Consider the following 12810-nt stretch of genomic DNA (forward strand, 5'->3'; position numbering starts at 1 on the left):
CCGGAAACAGACGTAGGCATTTCGAGCGATTACCCAAGATCCTCAGCTACGCTGATTGGATGTTTTAGCCGCAAAGCATGCTGGTATTTGGTGTTTATATTATATGAAATCCGGAAAACATTCCCCATGATTACTCTTCAAGGTCTGGGATTGGATGTTGGAGTGGCAGTGCGCCAAGGTTACGCAAACAGCTGTTTGAAATGGAACGAAACCACGCCAGACTATCCAAAACTGGAATCGAACGCCCCCCCAGAACTACACACTACACTATTGTGTTTCGCAAAATGTTCTATGGGACGTCACTGAACGTTTTCGTTTTTCCCACAATTAGAAGTTGCCAGTATTAAACACATTGGTGTTATCAAATGTAAAACATATAATTAATAAATGGGTGAAAATCGCTGTCCATAATGCGCAGCATTAATATATAGCATTAATATATACCCACATGACAGCTCATTGATACTTTGTAATTCTACTCCACTACAATTCAGAGGTTAACCTGGTATTTTTACTCCACTACACTTATTTGAGTTACTTTGCAGATTCTGATTAATGATGTGAAATATAAACAACCCTTAAATCAGACTTTAGTTACACCTGAGTAAAATTCAGGGAAGGTGATTGTCAAGTGCCAACAATCAGGAGAGATATTTGATAGTTGGTGCTTGAGAAGACTAAACATGTATCTGCAATTGACATTAATGGAAACGAGTAATAAAGTATATTAATTACTCGTTATTCTCTACTAATAGTTAATTAAAGACTATATATTATGGCTATTTTGCACATCCCTTTCAAGATTTTAAAGGTTTATTGACATATCATATACACAACTGTGTAGTTATGCAATGAATGAAAAACTTGGGTCACAGGTTCCTCAACAGTGCAAGACATCTATCAATATGTGTGTACCTCCACCATTAAACTGTCATATTCTGCACATTTCTTATTCTATCTACATACATAAGAGTATAATCCATATGTATAATATTAGTTCAAATAAGTGCTTCAATATAGTTAACATTGCAGGAAAGCAATATATTAGACGTTAAGTACTTTATCAGGCTTAATATTTATCTGTAGATAGATACCCCCAACGTTTTTTCTTATTTAAAAGAAGACCTTAATCTGTTATTTAATGTTTAAATAAAGGTTAATTCGTTTTTCTGTTTTGCACCTCCTCCTATTAATATATTTGTACATCCTGCACTAAACTGTTTTATTGTAGAGATCACTTATAGTATCTTCTTGATTTTTATATTCTATATTTCTATCACAGACCTTCTACTTTCCCCCTATGAAAGTATATGTACTCTTAATATTTTTTTAATTAAATATAACATATAAAAACAATAATTCAATAACGTGCTTTAACCACTAGGCAGTGCACACAAGGTACACACAGCCATAATAACTTTGTATTATTAGTGTAGGACCAAGCGGCAAACTCTGGGGAAGAGCCGGGAAGCAAATACGGAAGTGCCACACACTGCAGTTCATATATTGGCCGATAGGCGATGGCTGCAGAAAGGAGCAATTTCCATAGACCCCCATGTTAAAATGCCCAACTTTACAGTAGAAAAAAACATGTTTCTGTCCCTGGCTCCATACATTTTTATTATCGATATAGTTAGATTCCACCTTCATGATTATGGATCTGTAAGTGAATTGTTTTCTAACGCGACCCTTTTATTTATATTAGGTCTTAAAGTTTTTGCATTAATTAGGGCGTGGTCACATTGAGTGACGGCTCTGTCAAGTGCCTGCCGCTGTTAGCTTCTTGTCTCTCTGCTAGCTGCTCCTTGAAGCTAGCTACAGGGACTCTGCCTACTCAGCTCATCCAGGAAACACAACCTGTAGGCGGCCGTGGTTGTTTGTTCTTCATGCTTATATATCGGACTATTGTGACTCGCTCTGCGGTTAAAACAGACGGTGCATGAATGCGGTAAGTAAAATTCGAGTGCTTTATTTATGTGTTAATGATTTTAATCAGCTACGTAATGAATGGTAAGGCTTGGGTTAGCATGTAAGCTAGTGGTAGCTACATCGGTGCTAACGATGCTAATCGTAGCCTCCAAGTTAAAATCATAGACTGTATATATAAAGGTTAAAACGAAATAGACAAGTGTTAAGCGTTAAGTGGGATAATACTGTTGAACAAACGGCTTCTGTTTGAGGTTAATAAAATAAGGTTACATCCTTGTAACTTAGAGATATTTTATTATGTAGGAGGAACTGTATGCATCTAAGGTTAATTTAAATTGGCTATGCTAGAGTATGTAGACAAGCTAATGTCGAAGTAGTGTATGTGAAATCAACCTCACAATAAGATGTGTGTATATTACAATTATTAATGTCATATTTCAAGATGATTACTTAGATATTACAATATGGTTGATTGAGCTGGAGTTCATTATCGAGCTTACACCTTAACGTCACAGTCATCTGAAGAACGAACCCAAACATTGTTGTTTTTATTAATTGCATTACCAAATGGGTATCAAATAAACAGTAAGCCTTTGTAACACAACTTCCAAAGTTACAGTAAAATAAAAAGGACCCTGACTCGGACAATACACAATCCAACATGTTCAACAGAAGAGAATCAGTTATATTGTTTGTGCACATGGTACTTTACATATATATCTGTTTGTTTAAGGTGTCCAGGTGATGCAGACAGGCTGGACCAGAGAGTGAGAGACAGAACTGGACTCCTCACAGCAGTGAACTTCAGCACAGGTACAAAGACTCTTTTTTTCATACTGTACAAAGAATCAAGAAAGATATTGGTTTAAATAAATGAAGTATTGACTTTAATACATTGATATACATTCCATTAAACAATACTAAATACTAGATCACCTACACACAGGGGTGGACTGGCCATCTGGCATACCGGGCATCGTCCCGGTGGGCCATTGACCCAATGTGGGCCGGTCCTGTCTGTTTTTTTCTTTTCTTTTTTTCCTCTAAATTCCCTCCAATTGGGCCGGCCAATTGGCTAGCAGTGTGTTGCCAGCATCGACACATATTATTGGTCTATTGTTTGTCATTGTCAATCAATCATGGGCTGACAGGCTCAGAGAGCCCTGACAGCGCTGTCAATCACAACACAAACCAGGGTGGGGCGGGACCTCATGGCAGCATTGGCGGGAGTCGCGGGACGGGCTGCTGCTGTGCTGAGCTGAAAATGGATAAGCGGAAGAAACGCCCGGGTGGTGCTGAAAAACTGCGACTTAAAAAGCTGAAGTCTCTGGAGGTGGAGGCTACTAAATATTCTAAATTGACGGACCTATTTGGTGCCGGGGTCACCACCCCAGCAGGTGCTGCTGCGCAAGGAGACGAGCGAGTGGAGGCATACATGGTAAGTAACGTTAGCCAGGGGCTGGCTAGGCTACATTTTTGAGACATGTCCAAAAAATGTGATGTGACCTAATTAACTGCATAGTCCTACTTGTGACAACATATTAGCCCAGAGTTGAAGGGCTGTGAATGTTGGTAGTTGTGGTTGATTTTGTTTAAATATGCTGAATTGTGATATTATGGGTTATTATTGTTCAGATGATTTAGCTAGGCTAGCTAAGAGCTGCTAACGTCAGCGGTCTCTTGTTGCCATAGCAACAGTAAACGTTCACATGGACCAACGAGCTGTAAGTAGAGATGCAGAATCAAGCTATATTGTAAATACAGATGAGATACTTTGAATTTTATCACAAAATACAAGTAAACCTATAGGAAATAATTAGTTTAATTTGCAATATTTGCCATTGTATTTATTGTAATCTTTCAATTCATTTATTGTTTACTGAGGTGATAACTATTTCATAATTTGTGTGTAACTTTAATTTCTGTGTAAATGTGTTACTTTTACTGTAGTTTTCAAATGGCTGTGTATAGTGCTGTCTTGAGCATTTTCAGGTATTGTCACAAAGACCTGACTTTTTTGCATTGGAAAACACTAGTAAGTGTCATAATGAAAACATGGCAAAGCCACTAGTGTTGTTACGCTCACGAACGTTTCGTTCAATATGAACTAATCTTTTATCTTGTACATTATTCTGTAGTTTTGAGTTATTTCCCCATCCAATGATATATGCTTTCCCTATGTCCAGCCCAGACAGGTTCAGGGCAAGTCCAGCTGGTCAGTTCAGGGAGAGAGCCAGACCAATTCAGGCAGCCCAAAGACTGCACCACCTGAGAGGGAAAAGGCTGGAGAGAGTGAGGAGTGTGTCAGCCCAAAGACAGGATCACCTGAGAGGGAAAAGGCTGGAGAGAGTGAGGAGTGTGTCAGCCCAAAGACTGCACCACCTGAGAGGGAAAAGGCTGGAGAGAGTGAGGAGTGTGTCAGCCCAAAGACAGGATCACCTGAGAGGGAAAAGGCTGGAGAGAGTGAGGAGTGTGTCAGCCCAAAGACAGGATCACCTGAGAGGGAAAAGGCTGGAGAGAGTGAGGAGTGTGTCAGCCCAAAGACTGCACCAGCTGAGAGGGAAAAGGTTGTAGAGAGTGAGGAGTATGTCAGCCCAAAGACAGGATCACCTGAGAGGGAAACAGCTGTTGAGAGCTATGAGTGTGCCAGTCAAATAACTGATTTTTTTTCACAACCTGATCAGAAAAATCTCCAGTCATTTTTAAATTACCATGCTCAGCAAAAAAGTAGCAATCCAGTGGTGCAGAAAGTGTTCTGTAGTAGAGACGGCACCAGTAGAAGGTGGCTGACGTACTGTCCAGAGCGTCACATGCTGTTTTGTTTCATCTGTATGGCATTCGGTAAGAGAACTGATAGCAGTCTGTTCATCAGTGGAATGTCAGATTGGAGGCATATACACCAGCGCACAGAGGAGCATGAGAGAAGCAGTGCACACAGAAACTGTGCTGAAGCTTACCTCTTGAAATCCGCCAGTGCTGATATCAGCAGTGTGTTTGGTGGCAGTCAGATGTCGGCGCACAGAGAGCAGGTCAGAAAGAGACGGCAGGTTTTGGAGCGCATCATAGATGTCATCAAGGTTCTTGGGAAGAGGGGGCTTGCATACAGGAGGTCAGAAAATGAGGCAGCATATACTCTGGAAGACCACACAGTTGATCATGGTAATTTCTTGGAACTCATACTTCTACTGGGGAAGTATGATTTCTGTTTAAAAGAGCACCTGGACAGCTGCATTGAGAACAGCAAAAAGTTGCATTTGTCTGGTGGCACGAGAGGCAGAGGCTCCCTTGTAACGTTACTCTCCAAAACCACAGTCAACTCAGTGATAGATGCAATTCACCATCTGATTCAAGAAAACATCTCCAGTGATATCAAGAAAGCAGGAATGTTTTCAGTGCAGCTGGACACAACGCAGGACATCACCTCTCAGGATCAATGCTCTATAATTATGAGGTATGTTACTGATGTTGTTCATGAGAGGCTTGTTGCAGTGCTGAAGTGCAGTTCATCCACTGGACAGGCCTTTGTCAACATGCTGTCAGAAGTTCTGGACAAAATGGGCCTCAGCAAGACCATGTGCATTGGAAATGCGACTGATGGGGCATCAAACATGCAAGGCCAATACAAAGGATTCTCCTCACTGTTGTCTGCACAATCTCCAAACCAGGTGCATGTATGGTGCTACGCACATGTACTAAATCTGGTGCTTGCAAACACAACCCAGATTGTTATTGAGAGTGGGTCCCTGTTTGTGCTCCTCAATGGCATTGCGGTATTCATCAAAGAGTCATATAAAAGGATGAATGTGTGGGAAGAGTCAGGCCGAAACAAGAGACGTAGACGCCTTGCTCCTATTGGCGAGACACGCTGGTGGGCCAAGCATGAGGCCCTGAAGAAGGTCTTTGGCTCCTTTGGAAAACCCGAAGATGGTCTGTACATTGATGTGCTGTTGACATTATCAGCGATACAGAAACAGGCAACAGTGAAACCATGTACCCGTGTCATGGCCAGAGGATATGCAGAGTCATTGCTCAAGTATGAGACGATCTTGACGGCTCAAATCTTCCTCCGCATATTTGAACATACCTCTCCATTGTCTAAATACCTTCAGACGGCAGGATTGGACATCCTCTCTGCTCACAGAATGGTGGCATCGACACAGGATACGCTGAAAAGCTTGGGAAGAGATTTTGATTCTGTAAAAAAAGCAGCAGACACATTTGTCAACTGGACAAACACAGAAATCCAAGAGAGAGATGACACGGACATTGAAGTGGAGGCCACACTGCCACAAAAGAGGAGGAGGATGAAGAAAGTCTTGCCTGGAGAGATGGCTCAGGATGAGACCCTGGATGATGCAGACAAATCCTATGAGGTGAATGTGCATAACCGGATCATGGACACAGCAATTGAAGCCATTCATAGGCGCTTTTTAACACACGGCAATCTATATGCTGACTTGGCATGTCTGGATCCCAGAAACTTCCCTCAGCTCTGCACCAGTGCTCTTCCCCAGTCTGCCCTTCAAGACTTAAGCAAGTGCTTGCAAGGATTTGACAGCAGGGCAACCAAGGAAAATATGCAGGCCGAGTTGAAAAGCTTTGCACTCCAGTGGAACAGGCTGAAGGCATCCCCATTGGCAGACTACAAAGCAAGAACAGTAGAAGATGGATCAGGTGGTGAGGAGGACAACACAGAAGAGGTTGAGATAACTCCCATAAGCTGTTGCTCCTGCAAAGAATGCCCTCTGTGCTGCTACCAGATACTTCGCCGCTTCAACATGCTAACAGATGCATACCCTGTCCTAGGCCTTGCTTATAAATACCTGCTTACATTATCCCTCACACAGGTGGCTTGTGAGCGCACATTTTCAATTTTGAAGTTTATTAAAAACAGACTCAGAAGCACCCTCTCATCTGATAAATTGGAGGCATTTATGTTGATGGCCACAGAGAAAGACATCCTCATGGCCTTGGACTCTGACTCTGTGATTGACAGACTTGCAGAGAAGAGTGAGCTGCTTAAAAAGCTGCTCCACTGATAAGGTGAGAAATATTTAATATTATCGTTATTATCACACATCACACATTATGGATGTAGTAATTCATTATTTGTCATTTTAATGATGCTTTTCAGAAGTTTTATTGTGCTTATGTGTTGATCCTTAATGGTGTGATCATGTACACTAAATTATCAATTATTCTCCATTACAGGTTGTTCTCCTCTGTTCTATTTGTGGACTTGTTCTCTCATTTGGGACCACTGTTAGAATTTGATAAGTTTATCATGTATTTTTTAATGTTGTATTAATTCATACTTCATCATTTTAAAAAAGTTTTGAAAGTTTTTACATCTCAAAAGTTTTCAACTCTAGGTGCAGGACAGAGGAAAACATTTTATTTATTTTTCAGACTTAATAATGTATCTAATTCCCTCTCAGGTTGACCACTTGACATGTGAGAGCTTGAGGAGTTGTTCCCCCTCCGTCCATGTTCGAGGACTTGCTCTCTCTCTGCCTGCACTGCACCAAAGTTTGGCTGTTGAGTCTCCTCTAGTATGGTGAGTTTATAATTGTTTATGTTTTATAAAATCATACTTAATTTGTGATGATTAGAGACTTAATAATGTATCCAATTCCCTCTCAGGTTGACCACTTGACATGTGAGAGCTTGAGGAGTTGTTCCCCCTCCGTCCATTTTCAAGGATTTGCTCCACTTCACCACTTTTTGGCTACTGAGAAGTCTATGATTTGTTGAGTATGTCATGTGTCTTATAATGTTATATGAATTCATACTTGATTTGTGATGATGAGACTTAATAATGTTTCCATGTCTCTTTTAGGTTGACCACCCTATATATGAGAGCCTAAGGAGTTGTTTTCCCTCTATCCCCTTTTGAGGACCTGCTTTGTCTCCTCCATCATTCACTGGGCCACTTTTGGGTTCCTGAGCTAATTTCATGTGGTGAGAGGAATGCAATATGTGTATGTTTAAAGGTTTATGTGAAGAAACATACTATATGTGTGATAAAATGACAATTGGTAATTCATAAATGTCTCTTTATATTCTCTGCTACCATTATCTCCTGTCAAACAGGTTTTCCTGGCCTGCTAGAAGTTCTTCGATGATGCTTGAGTCATCCATCATATCTGAGAGCTTTGTCTTGACTTTGTGAGTTTATTATGCAACTTGTTTTGTCTCAGATTGAAACAAAAGGTTTGATTATGATTATTTCCTGGCTGAAGATTTTCATATTGATGGTTTTAATTTCAAACATCTGCATATCTTTTAAGTTCAATTAACAGTTATGCAGGTAGGCCTTAGGGCTCTTTTGAGACTTAAGTCATCCTTCATGACGGATAAATTTGTTAGGGGTGTAACGGTTCACAAACATTTCGGTTCGGTACGTACCTCGGTTTTTTGGTCACGGTTCGGTTCGGTACATTTTCGGTACAGCAGAATTTTTTTTCACAAAATAAAACATATATATATATATTTTTATTATTATTAAACTGTAAATAATGTATTCACTCAAATAAATACAAAATATAATAAAATAAACATTAAGGTGCAGCATTTCGATTAACTGAAATAATCTGTATTTGAACTTTACTGTACAAGTACTCACAAAACATAAACTATTAGTTTTGGGTTTTTAATTATTATTAAACTGTTAATATTCACTCAAATAAATACAAAATATAATACAATAAACATTAAGGTGCAGCATTTCGATGAACTGAAATAATCTGTATTTGAACTTTACTGTACCAGTACTCACAAAATATAAACTATTAGTTTTGGGTTTTTAATTATTATTAAACTGTGAATATTCACTCAAATAAATACAAAATATAATAAAATAAACATTAAGGTGCAGCATTTCGATGAACTGAAATAATCTGTATTTGAACTTTACTGTACTAGCACCTAAGCAGCCAGCTTGACATAATGACTTGCTTGTCATTGTATTTTCATGTTGTTTAAAGAAAAATGAACTTTTCCACATTGCTTGCTGAAAGGGCAGATCTGCTGGCACTAGCAATGTCTCCTGCTGTGGAGAACACCCTCTCTAGGGACAGAGGTAGCAGATACAGCCAGGTAGCGCTTTGCTAACATGGCAACATAAGGATATTTGGCGTTTGTAATAGCTTTGGCTCGGTCTGAACTTTTTGCGAGTGGTGGAGGCTAAATGCTAGCGGGATTTTTGTAGATATCTACTAAACTAAAGCAAATAAAGAGAGTAGGCCTACTGAGTGATATATATTGTACACACTGCTCTGCTTTCTGCACCTCACAGCTGTTATCACTGTAAACATCGCGTTGCGATAAGTCCGGCCGTGCGTCACCCCTCCACCGTTCCCGGAAATGCATCCGCGGAGGAGCCGTGGAGGAACCATCAGTGTATCCTCGGTTATAGCTCCTCCAGAGAGCCTCCTCGACGCTCGATCCTCCGTCCTCGGTGTGTATTTAGAGAAATGAGACGTCCTTCAAAATGGCGCGCTGAAATTCATTTCCGGGTCACTACCGGAGGACCGAGGAGTCGAGGAGGGGAAATTTGAGTATTGAGAAGCCTCTCTAGTGTTTATATATATCTATGCCCTCCCAGCAGAGTGGATTTAAAAGCAGCAGCGAGCGGAGGAATCACTAATAAATGTGAGTATTGGGTTTTAACTTACTTTAAATTAACTAACGTCACACACGTCAAACCCAAGGGGCATTACAACGTACATTTTTGTAAAATAATACGGATAAATATGTGACGCTAACTAGCTAGCTGGACGTACTGCACTGTTGTTTACACTTGTTTTTTTATTCAATTCAGAAGTTTATTAAAGTCATACAGAGATCGGGGCTCTGTTATAGATAAGTTATACTTTATATTACATAAATAGACTAAAGTGAAAACATTTATACTGATATAGCCTACAGTACGGTTGGATTTATAAAATGCTACCCTGAGGTGTAGCTGCTGTTAGCTTTATTTATTTTTCTGACATGTTCCAATGTTTATTAAACTTTGGGACAAAATTACAACCTTTGTATTCAGCTCATGCTGCTTTGAGGTAGGGCTAAAAGAAAATCCTATTTTAAATATTTCCACCAGATTTGATCATCTTTTATTTAGGTTAAAGTTTATTTAATTTATCCTAATCCCATAATAAGACAATCAAAAATAGACAGCAGCCTTTTGCTTGATGTTAGTTTGTGCTGTCTAAGGGATGCAGGTGTATGGGCATAGATATGTCTCATAATTATTTGTGTGAACATAAACATAATTTGTGTGTAAATATGTGATTTGTAAATGTAAAACAACATCCACAAATGCATTTAAAAGATTTGCAAACTCACAAATACATTTGCAAGTGTAAAACAAATCTGCAAATACGCTAAATATGTTCACAAATTAAAAAAAGATCTGTGAATATCTCTTTAATATTTACAACTTTCGATCAGGCATTTCTGAATCCATTTTGTATTTGTGGACCAAAAATGCGCTTGCGGATCTCAAATCTCTGTTCACGGATCTCAAATCTCTGTTCGCGGATCGTCTTTTTACACACACGGAATTTTGAGACATATTTTCCGCCGGTCTCGGCTAAAATCTACTCGTGTCACTCGGTTATTTTCGGAAACCATGTGATGGCCCGCTGATGACTACATTTTCGCATGATTTCAAAGTAAGAGCATGATATAGTGATGCAGTTAGTTTGTGTTATTGGTTCAATGTAGCATATATCGAGCACTTTCGTTGAAGTGCAGGCTATACGCCACTTTCGGGTCCCGGGGGGGAGCAGCTGGCAGCGAAGCAGCCCAGATAAAACTCTTTCTTCATTGTTTGTTGTGTATTCAGTCAAGCGGGTCAAAGTTACAAAGCACTTCACATCTTATTAATCGCCCTAATTTTACTTTACCAGTGCAGTAATAAAGTAATCTGTAGAAAAGCACCGTATTTAGGTCAGCCTTCATAGTAAGGCTACATTACATGTTATAATATTCATCGTGTCCTTTCTACTGATATATTCCTGTCTATTGCTTTCATTTGTATTTAATGTTATTGTGTTTATACTTGTTTCCACACATTTCACAATTTGGGATGAATGAAGTATCTATCTATATATGATATCCATCTATATCTGTCTGTCTATCTGTCTGTCTATCTGTCTGCCTACCTACCTACGTACCTACCTACCAACTAGTTGTTTTGTTTGGAAAGGTTTTGTCATTGTATTGCTCTTTACCAGCACCTGCAGAGTACAGGACTTTACATTGTAAATATTATATCAATCCATTGGTTTCTAGCATATATCATTTGCAAGTGTTTAAAACAAATGTGGGATACTGATTTCATAAAAAGAAAGACATTCATGATTGTCATATTTTATTATGTAGGATACAGGACTGGAATTATTCTTACTTTTTACTCCACTTCATTTATGCAACAACTTTATTTCATTTTATGATTAGATTGTTTTGCTTGTATCATCCTTTGCAAATACATCGTCACAATGCTGGAAACAGGGCTGTTTCTCTGAGAAACGTAGATAATCACTTATGAGAATATAATGCATTGGTGTATATTAAACTAGCCAACAGTATAAAAAGCACTACAAAAGTGTTGTCAATATTAACCATAAACATTTACATTAGTGAAATGACACATCAATCAATGTTTATTTTTATTTTATTTTTCACATACACATTAATGCAGCTATATAATCAAAAGTTTTAACACATACAGAGAACCTTTTAAAGCATAATGAGTACTTCAAATGTAAGTCCATTTGGCTAGTACTTACATACCTTTACTTAAGTCAGACTATAAAGGCAAGACTTTTACTTCAGTCAAGTATCTGAATACTTTGTCTGCTACTGGTAGTCCATGGATCCATTGCTCTTAATTTCCAGTCGTAAAGAGAACCAACTGTAATGTGTTCAAGTAGATGTCCTTTCCAAATGAATCTGATGGTAACATTGGGTCAATATTAGCATTAAGGTGTTCCATCTGTTGATCACTCAGAGGACTCCGGGTGACAGGAACAACTATTCCCGAGTGTTCCTCACGCAGATGACCACTGGCCTCCCAGTCAATGTAGGGGATCTGTAATCTCTGTCACAAAAAACAAAACCGTTTTTAAAAATATGTATACTTTTCTTCCGCTGTTATGTACCGTTATAATTGTATACAAAATAAGAATAAAGAATTATCACTACATTCCTATGCATTTATTCCTCCATGCACATATCCCATACAAATGATGATGTTATTACCTCAACATCATCAGGATCATGAATGGGATTATGCAGTTCTCCCATTGCCCACATCTGATTTGGAGTCATGTTCTGCTCAGTCCTTAAAGGATGGTTGTCCCATCCATCACGGAACACTTTCAGGCTGTGTTGAAGACGTGGCAGGAACACATGCAGCTTTCACACCAGCGCTTTTCCCTTTCTAGCTCCGAGCGGGAGCTTTTCTGGTTCAGCTCCGGTTTCCCTTTTCAGCTCCCGCTCTGTTCACACCGCCCACTGGCGCCCCAGAGCTGCCCCTGCTGCGTCATGGCGTCACCGTTTACATCGCTGATTTGCTCCCCAACGGAAACCATTACAACAACAACAACAGCGTCGGGTCGATGATCGTGTTGCTTTTAATCACACGAAGCCAGAATAAATTGAATAACGACTTCTCCAACCTTATACTTTGCTCCAGAGTGCCGTGGTTCATTGTTTATTAATGTGTTTCTGCAGCATTTACCGACCGTGCTGGCTGCTCTTCCACGGGAGTTTATTCTCCCGTTAGCTCCCGGTTAGCTCACACTGCAGCGGCCGCTCTAAAGTATTCACTGTCCGACTCACACAAGCAGCTGATGCATATCCCCAGTTCCC

This window comes from Pseudochaenichthys georgianus, chromosome 10 (assembly GCF_902827115.2).
Source record: "Pseudochaenichthys georgianus chromosome 10, fPseGeo1.2, whole genome shotgun sequence".
Classification (NCBI taxonomy): domain Eukaryota; kingdom Metazoa; phylum Chordata; class Actinopteri; order Perciformes; family Channichthyidae; genus Pseudochaenichthys; species Pseudochaenichthys georgianus.